The sequence below is a fragment of the Saimiri boliviensis genome, chromosome 4, assembly GCF_048565385.1.
Source record: "Saimiri boliviensis isolate mSaiBol1 chromosome 4, mSaiBol1.pri, whole genome shotgun sequence".
Classification (NCBI taxonomy): Eukaryota; Metazoa; Chordata; class Mammalia; order Primates; family Cebidae; genus Saimiri; species Saimiri boliviensis.
The window spans coordinates 149,963,508-149,972,371 of NC_133452.1; positions in this window are offsets into that span (position 1 = coordinate 149,963,508).

The window sequence follows — 8,864 nt, forward strand, 5'->3', positions numbered from 1 at the left end:
GGCTAAAGGTATCCTCCCACCTCCGCCGACCAAGTAGCTGGGACTACAGGCACGCACCACCGCTCCGGACACAAAACCTTTTTCTGTTTTGTTTTGAGACAGCCTCCAATTGTCTCCCGGCCTGAAGTGCAATGACACCATTTTTGCACACTGCAACCTCCGCCTCCCAGGTTCAGTGGATCCGCTGATCTCAGCCTCCTGAGTAGCTGGGACTATAGGTACACGCCACCATGCCAGGCACAAAGGTTTTTTTGTTGAGACAGAGCCTTGAACTGTTGCCCAGCTTGGAGTACAAAGGAAGCATTTTGGCTCACTGCAACATCCACCTCCCGCTACAGCCTCCCAAGTAGCAGAGAGTACGCCAGACTAATTTTTTTATACTTTTATTAGAGACGGATTTCACCACGTTGGTCAGACTAGTGTCGAACTCCTCAGGTAGTGATACCCTCACACTGGCCTCCCAAAGCGCTGGGATTACAGGCGTGAGCAATCACGCCTAGCCCTAGTGCAAGATTTTACTGAGGAACTCGCAGAAGATGGGGGAGTTATCAGGAGACAGTTTAACTCTGGAGTTCAGCCGCCTGGCCCGGCTCTTCTCTGCCTGCCCCTGCAATCTCCGCTTAGTTCTGCTGGTCAGTGGGCCATCCACAGGCCACTGCTGGTGCCGCTGGGTTCCTCTGGCAGCCCAGCCGCCTGTGCGTTCCTCGTCTGCCGCAGATCTGCTCCTTTGGATGTCCAGCGGCTTCTGACTGGGCCTGACCAGGGGCTCGGGTTTTTATAGGCCCATATTGGGGGCGTGGTCTTCCAAAAGTCAGCAGTTGACCACAGGGGAAAAAGTGCCTGTCCTCACTTAGGTCTGTGGGGGTGGAGCCTTAGCCGGGGTCATGCCCTCCCTCTCCCCAACACTTCCTTTCCCCTCTTCCCTGTCATGAGGGCAGAGGAATGTCTGTATCCTGGGGTTTCTTGCCTTGGTGGACCTCAAGAAGCCTCTCACATGTGGACTTGGAGAATGGGGAATCAATAGAAAGCTTTTATTTTTTATTTATTTATTTTTTTTATTTTTATTTTTATTTTTTAAGAGACAGGGTCTAGCTGTGTTGCGGGGGCTGGAGTGCAGTGGCTATTGACAGGCACTATCCAACTACTGATCAGCACCGGAGTTTTGACCTGCTGAGTTTCTGAGCTGGGTCGGTTAACCCCTCCTCAGGCAATCTGGTAGTCCTCGGCTCCTGGGAGGTCACCATATTGATGCCGAACTTACAGCGGACACCCGCTAGGCATGGCGCACTACAGCCCAGAACTCATGGGATCAAGTGATACTTGCACCTGAGCCTCCGGAGTAGCTGGGACTACTGGCACTCGCCAGCGCGCCTGGCATAGAGGGTTTTTTTTTGAGACAGAGCTTCGCACTGTCGCCAGGCCTGGAGTGCAATGGCAGCATCTCGGCTCCTGCAACCTCCACCTCTCAGATTCAGTCGATTCCCCCAGCGCAGCCTCCGGAGTAGCTGGGATTACGCGCACCACACACCCGGCTACTGTTTTTGTAGTTTTATTAGAGACGGGTTTCACCTCGTTGGCCAGTCTAGTCTGGAACTCCTCAAGGCGGAGTGATCCCCTCGCCCTAGCCTCCCAAAGCGCTGGGATTACAAGCTTGAGCCACCACGCCTGGCCCTAGGGCAAGATTTTACTGAGGAACTCACAGGAGACCAGGGAGCCACAGGGAGACGGTTTAACTCCGGAGTTCAGCCGCCTGGCCCAGCTGTGCTCTGCCTGCCCCTACAATCTCCGCTTAGTTCTGCTGGTCAGTGGGCCATCCGCAGGCCACTGCTCGTACCGCTGGGTTCCTCTGGCAGCCCAGCCGCCTGTGCGTTCCTCGTCTGCCGCAGATCTTCTCCTTTGATGTCCAGCGGCTTCTAACTGGGCCTGGCCAGGAGTTGGGGTTTTTATAGGCCCAGGTTGGGGGGCGTGGTCTTGCATAGGGCAAGAGGTGAGCACAGGGGAAGAAGTACCTGTCCTCACTTAGGTCTGTGGGGGTGGAGCCTTAGCCGGGGTCATGCCCTCCCTCTCCCCAACACTTCCTTTCCCCTCTTCCCTTGTCAGGAGGGCAGAGGAATGTCTGTATCCTGGGGTTTCTTGCCTTGGTGGACCTCAAGAAGCCTCTCACATGTGGGCTTGGAGAATGGGGAATCAATAGAAAGGTTTTATTTTTATTGTGTGTGTTTTTTTTTAAGAGGCAGGGTCTAGCCGCGTTGCCGGGGCTGGAGTGCAGTAGCTATTGACAGGCACTATCCAACTACTGATCAGCACCGGAGTTTTGACCTGCTGGGTTTCTGAGCTGGGTCGGTTCACCCCTTCTCAGGCAATCTGGTAGTCCTCGGCTCCTGAGAGTTCACCATATTGATGCCGAACTTACAGCGGACACCCGCTAGGCATGGCGCACTACAGGCCAGAACTCCGGGGCTCAAGCGATCCTTGCACCAGAGCCTCCGGAGTAGCTGGGACTACTAGCACTCTCCAGCGCGCCAGGCACAGAGGGTTTTTGTTTTTGTTTTTGTTTTTGTTTTGAGACAGAGCTTCGCACTGTCCCCAGGCCTGGAGTGCAATGGCAGCATCTCGGCTCACTGCAACCTCCGCCTCCCCAGATTCAGCGGATTCCCCCAGCGCAGCCTCCGGAGTAGCTGAGATTACGCGCACCACACACCCGGCTACTGTTTTTGTAGTTTTATTAGAGACGGGTTTCACCTCGTTGGCCAGTCTAGTCTGGAACTCCTCAAGGCGGAGGGATCCCCTCGCCCTAGCCTCCCAAAGCGCTGGGATTACAAGCCTGAGCCACCACGCCTGGCCCTAGGGCAAGATTTTCCTGAGGAACTCACAGGAGACCAGGGAGCCACAGGGAGACGGTTTAACTCCGGAGTTCAGCCGCCTGGCCCAGCTGTGCTCTGCCTGCCCCTGCAATCTCCGTTTGGTTCTGCTGGTCAGTGGGCCATCCGCAGGCCACTGCTGGTACCGCTGGGTTCCTCTGGCAGCCCAGCCGCCTGTGCGTTCCTCGTCTGCCGCAGGTCTGTTCCTTTGGATGTCCAGCGGCTTCTGACTGGGCCTGGCCAGGGGCTCGGGTTTTTATAGGCCCAGGTTGGGGGCGTGGTCTTGCCAAAGGCAACAGGTGAGCACAGGGGAAGAAGTGCCTGTCCTTACTTAGGGCTGTGGGGGTGGAGCCTTAGCCGGGGTCATGCCCTCCCTCTCCCCAACACTTCCTTTTCCCTCTTCCCTGTCAGGAGGGCAGAGGAATGTCTGTATCCTGGGGTTTCTTGCCTTGGTGGACCTAAAGAATCGTCTCACATGTGGGCTTGGAGAATGGGGAATCAATAGAAAGGTTTTATTTATTTTATTTGTTGTTGTTGTTGTTGTTGTTGTTTTAAGAGACAGGGTCTAGCTGCATTGCCAGGGCTGGAGTGCAGTGGCTATTGACAGCACTATCCAACTACTGATCAGCACCGGAGTTTGACCTGCTGGGTTTCTGAGCTGGGTCGGTTCACCCCTCAGGCAATCTGGTAGTCTTCGGCTCCTGGGAGGTCACCATATTGATGCCGAACTTACAGCAGACACCCGCTAGGCATGGCGCACTACAGCCCAGAACTCCTGGGCTCAAGGGATCCTTGCACCTCAGCCTCCTGAGTAGCTGGGACTACTGGCACTAACCAGCGCGCCGGGCATCAAGTGTTTTTTTTGTTTGTTTGCTTTTTCGTTTTTTTTTTTTTTGAGACAGAGCTTCTCACTGTCGCCAGGCCTGGAGTGCAATGGAAGCATCTCGGCTCACTGCAACCTCCGTCTCCCAGATTCATTCGATTCCCCCAGCGCAGCCTCCCGAGTATCTGGGCTTATGGCACACCACACACCCAGCTATTGTTTTTGTAGTTTTATTAGAGACTGGTTTCACCTCGTTGGCCAGACTGGTCTCGAACTCCTCACGTCATTATCCACTCGCCCTGGTCTCCCAAAGCACTGGGATTACAGGCGTGAGCCACCACGCCTGGCCCTAGTGCAAGATTTTACAGAGGAACTCACAGGAGACCAGGGAGCCACAGGGAGACGGGTTTAACTCTGGAGTTCAGCCGCCTGGCCGGCTCTACTCTGCCTGCCCCTGCAATCTCCCCTTGGTTCTGCTGGTCAGTGGGCCATCCGCAGGCCACTGCTGGTACCGCTGGGTTCCTCTGGCAGCCCAGCCGCCTGTGCGTTCCTCGTCTGCCGCAGATCTGCTCCTTTGCATGTCCAGCGGCTTCTGACTGGGCCTGGCCAGGGGCTCGGGTTTTTATAGGCCCAGGTTGGGGGCGTGGTCTTGCCAAAGGCAACAGGTGAGCACAGGGGAAGAAGTGCCTGTCCTCACTTAGGTCTGTGGGGGTGGAGCCTTAGCCGGGGTCATGCCCTCCCTCTCCCCAGCACTTCCTTTCCCCTCTTCCCTTGTCAGGAGGGCAGAGGAATGTCTGTATCCTGGGGTTTCTTGCCTTGGTGGACCTCAAGAAGCGTCTCACATGTGGGCTTGGAGAATGGGGAATTCATAGAAAGGTTTTATTTATTTTATTTTTTGTTGTTGTTGTTTTTTTTTAAGAGACAGGGTCTAGCTGCGTTGCCGGGGCTGGAGTGCTGTAGCTATTGACAGGCACTATCCAACTACTGATCAGCACCGGAGTTTTGACCTGCTGGGTTTCTGAGCTGGGTCGGTTCACCCCTCCTCAGGCAATCTGGTAGTCCTCGGCTCCTGGGAGGTCACCACATTGATGCCGAACTTACAGCGGACACCCGCTAGGCATAGCGCACTACAGCCCAGAACTCCGGGGCTCAAGCGATCCTTGTACCTCAGCCTCCGGAGTAGCTGGGACAACTAGCACTCGCCAGCGCGCCTGGCACAGAGGGTTTTTTCTTTTTGTTTTTTGTTTTTGCTTTTTTTGAGACAGAGCTTCGTATGTCCCCAGGCCTGGAATGCAATGGCAGCATCTCGGCTTACTGCAACCTCCGCCTCCCAGATTCAGTGGATTCCCGCAGCGCAGCCTCCGGAGTAGCTGGGAGTACGCGCACCACACACCCGGCTACTGTTTTTGTAGTTTTATTAGAGACGGGTTTCACCTCGTTGGCCAGTCTAGTCTGGAACTCCTCAAGTCGGAGTGATCCGCTCGCCCTAGCCTCCCAAAGCGCTGGGATTACAGGCTTGAGCCACCACGCCTGGCCCTAGGGCAAGATTTTACTGAATAACTCACAGGAGACCAGGGAGCCACAGGGAGACAGTTTAACTCTGGAGTTCAGCCGCCTGGCCCAGCTGTGCTCTGCCTGCCCCTACAATCTCCGCTTAGTTCTGCTGGTCAGTGGGCCATCCGCAGGCCACTGCTCGTACCGCTGGGTCCCTCTGGCAGCCCAGCTGCCTCTGCGTTCCTCGTCTGCAGCAGATCTGCTCCTTTGGATGTCCAGCGGCTTCTGACTGGGCCTGACCAGGGGCTCGGGTTTTTATAGGCCCATGTTGGGGGCGTGGTCTTGCCAAAGGCAACAGGTGAGCACAGGGGAAGAAGTGCCTGTCCTCACTTAGGTCTGTGGGGGTGGAGCCTTAGCCGGGGTCATGCCCTCCCTCTCCCCAACACTTCCTTTCCCCTCTTCCCTTGTCACGAGGGCAGAGGAATGTCTGTATCCTGGGGTTTCTTGCCTTGGTGGACCTCAAGAAGCGTCTCACATGTGGGCTTGGAGAATGGGGAATCAATAGAAAGGTTTTGTTTATTTTATTGGTTGTTGTTGTTGTTTTTTTTTTAAGGGACAGGGTCTAGCTGCGTTGCCGGGGCTAGAGTGCAGTAGCTATTGACAGGCACTATCCAACTACTGATCAGCACCGGAGTTTTGACCTGCTGAGTTTCTGAGCTGGGTCAGTTCACCCCTCCTCAGGCAATCTGGTAGTCCTCGGCTCCTGGGATGTCACCATATTGATGCTGAACTTAGAGCTGACACCCGCTAGGCATAGCACACTACAGCCCAGAACTCCTGGGCTCAAGGGATCCTTGCACCTCAGCCTCCTGAGTAGCTGGGACTACTGGCATTAACCAGGGCGCCGGGCACGGTTTTTTTTTTTTTTTTTTTTTTTTTTTTTTTTTTTTTGAGACAGAGCTTCGCACTGTTGCCAGGCCTGGAGTGCAATGGAAGCATCTCGGCTCACTGCAACCTCCGTCTCCCAGATTCAGTCGATTACCCCAGCGCAGCCTCCCGAGTATCTGGGCTTATGGCACACCACACACCCGGCTACTGTTTTTGTAGTTTTATTAGAGACGGGTTTCACCTCGTTGGCCAGACTGGTCTCGAACTCCCCACGTCATTATCCACTCGCCCTGGTTTCCCAAAGCGCTGGGATTACAGGCGTGAGCCACCACGCCTGGCCCTAGTGCAAGATTTTACAGAGGAACTCACAGGAGACCAGGGAGCCACAGGGAGACGGTTTAACTCTGGAGTTCAGCCGCCTGGCCGGCTCTACTCTGCCTGCCCCTGCAATCTCCCCTTGGTTCTGCTGGTCAGTGGGCCATCCGCAGGCCACTGCTGGTACCGCTGGGTTCCTCTGGCAGCCCAGCCGCCTGTGCGTTCCTCGTCCGCCGCAGATCTGCTCCTTTGCATGTCCAGCGGCTTCTGACTGGGCCTGGCCAGGGGCTCGGGTTTTTATAGGCCCAGGTTGGGGGCGTGGTCTTGCATAGGGCAAGAGGTGAGCACAGGGGAAGAAGTGCCTGTCCTCACTTAGGTCTGTGGGGGTGGAGCCTTAGCGGGGGTCATGCCCTCCATCTCCCCAGCACTTCCTTTCCCCTCCTCCCTGTCATGAGGGCAGAGGAATGTCTGTATCCTGGGGTTTCTTGCTTTGGTGGACCTCAAGAAGTCTCTCACATGTGGGCTTGGAGAATGGGGAATCAATAGAAAGGTTTTATTTTTTATTTTTTATTATTTTTATTTTTATTTTTATTTTAGAGACAGGGTCTAGCTGTGTTGCAGGGGCTGGAGTGCAGTGGCTATTGACGGGCACTGATCCAACTACTGATCAGCAGCAGAGTTTTGACCTGCTGGGTTTCTGAGCTGGGTCGGTTCACCCCTCAGGCAATCTGGTAGTCGTCGGCTCCTGGGAGGTCACCATATTGATGCCGAACTTATAGCAGACACCCGCTAGGCATGGCGCACTACAGGCCAGAACTCCGGGGCTCAAGCGATCCTTGCACCTGAGCCTCCGGAGTAGCTGGGACTACTGGCACTCGCCAGCGCGCCTGGCATAGAGGGTTTTTTTTTTTTTTTTTTTTTTTTTTTTGAGACAGATCTTCGCCCTGTCGCCAGGCCTGGAGTGCAATGGCAGCATCTCGGCTCACTGCAAATTCCGTCTCCCAGATTCAGTCGATTCCTCCAGCGCAGCCTCCGGAGTAGCTGGGATTACGCGCACCACACACCCAGCTACTGTCTTTGTAGTTTTATTAGAGACGGGTTTCACCTCGTTGGCCAGTCTAGTCTGGAACTCCTCAAGGCGGAGTGATCCCCTCGTCCTAGCCTCCCAAAGCGCTGGGATTACAGGCTTGAGCCACCACGCCTGGCCCTAGGGCAAGATTTTACTGAATAACTCACAGGAGACCAGGGAGCCACAGGGAGATGGTTTAACTCCGGAGTTCAACCGCCTGGCCCAGCTGTGCTCTGCCTGCCCCTGCAATCTCCGCTTGGTTCTGCCGGTCAGTGGGCCATCCGCAGGCCACTGCTCGTACCTCTGGGTCCTTCTGGCAACCCAGCCGCCTGTGCGTTCCTCGACTGCCGCAGGTCTGCTCCTTTGCATGTCCAGCGGCTTCTGACTGGGCCTGGCCAGGGGCGCGGGTTTTTATAGGCCCAGGTTGGAGGCGTGGTCTTGCCTACGGCAACAGGTGAGCACAGGGGAAGAAGTGCCTGTCCTCACTTAGGTCTGTGGGGGTGGAGCCTTAGCCGGGGTCATGCCCTCCCTCTCCCCAACACTTCCTTTCCCCTCTTCCCTGTCAGGAGGGCAGAGGAATGTCTGTATCCTGGGGTTTCTTGCCTTGGTGGACCTCAAGAATCATCTCACATGTGGGTTTGGAGTTTGGGGACTGAGTAGAAAGGTTTTAAGAGACAGGGTCTGGCTATGTTGCCGAGGCTGGAGAGCAGTGCCTATTGATAGGCACGATCCAGATACTGATCAGCACCGGTGTTTTGACCTGCTCGGTTTTCGAGGTGGGTCGGTTCACCCGTCCTCAGGCAATCTGGTAGTCCTCAGCTCCTGGGAGGTCGCCATATTGATGCCGAACTTACAGCGGACACCCACTAGGCATGGCGCACTACAACCCAGAACTCCGGGGCTGAAGCGATCCTTGCACCTGAGCCTCCGGAGTAGCTGGGATTACTGGCACGCACCAGCGCGCCGGGCACAAATGGTTTGTTTTGTTTTGAGACAGAGCATCCCACTGTCCCCAGGCCTGGAGTGCAATGGCAGCATCTAGGCTCCTCAGGTCGTGATAAACTCACCCCGGCCTCCCAAAGCGCTGGGATTACAAGCTTGAGCCACCACGCCTGGCCCTAGGGCAAGATTTTACTGAATAACTCACAGGAGACCAGGGAGCCACAGGGAGATGGTTTAACTCCGGAGTTCAGCCGCCTGGCCCAGCTGTGCTCTGCCTGCCCCTCAATCTCCGCTTGGTTCTGCCCGCTGGGTTCCTCTGGCAGCCCAGCCGCCTGTGCGTTCCTCGTCTGCCGCAGATCTGTTCCTTTGGATGTTCAGCGGCTTCTGACTGGGCCTGACCAGGGGCTCGGGTTTTTATAGGCCCAGGTTGGGGGCGTGGTCTTGCCAAAGGCAACAGGTGAGCACAGGGGAA